This window comes from Ostrea edulis, chromosome 3, assembly GCF_947568905.1.
Source record: "Ostrea edulis chromosome 3, xbOstEdul1.1, whole genome shotgun sequence".
NCBI lineage: Eukaryota > Metazoa > Mollusca > Bivalvia > Ostreida > Ostreidae > Ostrea > Ostrea edulis.
The window spans coordinates 37,949,505-37,952,720 of NC_079166.1; positions in this window are offsets into that span (position 1 = coordinate 37,949,505).

A 3,216-nucleotide genomic window follows, 5' to 3' on the forward strand; every position below is an offset into this window, starting at 1 on the left:
AGATATTCGCTCTCAGACAAATTCCAGAACAACGCAATGAATGGAACTCCCCATTATACATCAATTCCATCGACTTCACCAAAGCTTTTGATAGTGTTAATCGCCTAGCCCTAGAAAGAATCCTTCGTCAATATGGAATCCCAGATAAAGTAATCTCCATCATCAAGATGCAATATACTGAACTTAATGCCAGAGTTATATGTGGATCAAACCTATCAGAGGAGTTTAAATTGACGACAGGAGTGAAACAGGGATGTCTACTCTCTCCTCTTCTCTTTACCTTCTGCATCGACTGGATTATGCGAAAAACAACTAGAAGCAAACGAACAGAGATTAGCTGGGGTATGACAGAAGTACTTGAAGACCTTGATTTTGCGGACGATATTGCTCTATTATCTCACCGTCATCGAGACATGCAAGGAAAAGTCACCCAGCTTGCAAAAACAGCTGAAACAATTGGCCTTCATATAAACACCTCCAAAACTAAGATAATGAAGGTCAACACCGTATCAGAGGACCCTATCTCTTTAAATGGCACAAACATAGAAGATGTCACCAACTTCCCATACCTAGGAAGTAAGATCACCACTGATGGGAATTCAGAGGCAGATGTACAAGCTCGCATTTCTAAAGCCACAGGAGCGTATGCTGCTCTGCGGAACATCTGGAGGTCAACAAAGTTTAGCACCAACACCAAAATTACGATCTTCAAGAGCAACGTGCTTGGGGTCCTACTATATGGTGCTGAATCTTGGAAAGTAACCAAGTCTATTTCCAACAAGCTGGATGTATTTCAGACCCGATGTCTTCACAGAATATTGCGCATCTTCTGGCCTAACACCATCTCAAATGATGAACTGTACAAAAGGACAAACACCACTCTTCTATCCCAGACGATCAGAAAGAGAAAATGGCTGTGGATAGGACATGTATGCAGAATGCACCCAACTTCCATCCCAAGGGTTGCTTTGAAATGGACACCAACTGGCAAGAGAAAGAGAGGAAGACCAAGAGAGACCTGGAGATCGGTGGAGAAAGAAATGAAAGATAACAACTGGAGTTGGGGACAGGTCCAGAAATGGGCAAAAGACAGACCAACATGGAAGTCTCTGGTGACGGCCTTATGTGCTGACCAGCACGAAGAGGACTAAGTAAGTAATTAATATAAATTGGTGTTGTTTGATAATACTTAAAGTGTCTAGAGTAATTCATGTGAAAACGCCGAAGAGAAATTAGGTATATTTTAAAGATTCACAAAGTCAATAAAGGGAGTGAAATCCATTAGTATCGAAATATGATTGACGACGATGTCTCCTAAATACAATCCAGTTCAAAAAGGGACCTTTTTCCAAATTTGAACCAGTTCCTGGCCCAGTTCGGCCAACGTCAGAGGTGGATTGGGGCCATAACGTAAACAGCGTTACATTTCACACAGACGCGTTCCTTGAATAAAACATCAAGGGAAACAATAGGCCAAGGCAATACATTAACATCTATATTGCCCAAGAAAGTCATGAATAATTCGTGCAACGTGGGCTATTGTTTGTTCTGTAGTAATGTAGTTTGTTGTCTGCGATTTGGGATGAAGGTCAAGACATGGTGTCGAAGAATTGCGTTCCTATGCCGAATTGATCGAAGGTTTCTGCCAATAATAACCAAAGGAGTTATTCCATGTGCAGTTATGCCTACCCCGGACAATTACACAACCTCTAGCAAATAACTAATGTTGTACAATGCAGGCGTCTATAAAGCGTTTTTCAACTGAGTGATACACTATATAAATATTGCATGTAGTTGAGGGTAACATTGAACATTTTCAATGTTACCTCAACTACATGCAATATTTGTTTTATTATACTGAATGTTATACAAACAACAAAGCAGAAAGACTTACGTCTGTTGACATTTGCTCAATCACTGTCATTGCGATATTTTTTATATCAATGCGGGTATTCTCGTTTATTACAAACGCTCAAACGACGTCATTTTACAATCTACGCGGATAATTGCGACGCATATAATAATTTTTATAATATTACCCGTTGTCAATACTGTTACCCTTTGCTAGGTAATATCACCCTGGAGCGCGTGATTTCTGTTCTCAGAGGGTGACAATAAGTTTTTTCAAATGCTTCTCGACCAATCAGATTCGAGTATTTTACATGAAAGTATAATAATATTGATATAGCCGTCGTTGCTGTGTAGAGGGAAATGAGTTTCATTTGCAAATTTGCAAATAAACTTTGTACCCGGTCTTGCACTCTAAATCACACATATTACTGGTATATACACCATGCCAGTCTGGCCACAATATGTGTCTGCAGTTGCATGGGGCGGATCGCTGGAAGTCGTGGGCGGATGTCATGTCCCCGCAATCTATTGAACTTATCATCCCCATACCCTGAGTTCTAGCTGTGTAACGTGAAGACTGGAATCGATTTCGTAAATGAACAAGCTAAGAAAATTGCCTTGCTGATATGACATCACACGTAGACGTTCAAAAAGGACGGTCTTGTATGTTTCTAAATCGACGATAGCGCATCCAGCGTACTCTTATGGTGTTTTGGTGCACTCCAAACTCTTTTGAAACACTGATCTGTGCAATTCAAGCTATCAAACTGACATTGCGACAAAGACGAGCAGCTGCGTTTAGGAGAGGTATCTCAATTACTCCAAATATAATCAAATAAAATTGTGTTCAGAGTTCCGAAACGGTAAAAATGAGATTTCTGTTTTGGTTTATAGCAATAAACTCAGAACAGCAACAAATCAACCGGAGAGATAGTAAGAACACAATATGCTTAATATTCAAGTGTCAAAACTCTCCCAAAAATATCAGTTACTGTGGAAATGTTTAGATTCACGGGGGGGGGGGGGGGGGGTAATTGTTTTTTTTAATTTGACGAGATTCTACACGTTCGATGGGATTAGGATGTAATTTCGTGAATATGGTTCTGTACATTCATAGTGCTTTGAAATTTGTGGGACTGGGGTACCAAAACATCAATGAAAATTGAGCAACAGAAAATCTAATCTTTGTAGAGTATTATTTGATTTCCTGAACCGGTAGCTACAAAATGCAAGTGTTTCATTTGAAAAGATGGTCACTTTGTCTAAATACTATTGTGTATGGTTGCCTTTTCCATTAGGATACATGAATTGATTGCTACGAGTCCCCTCCCCCTCTTGAGTATCTTATTCATTTAAGACAAAGAA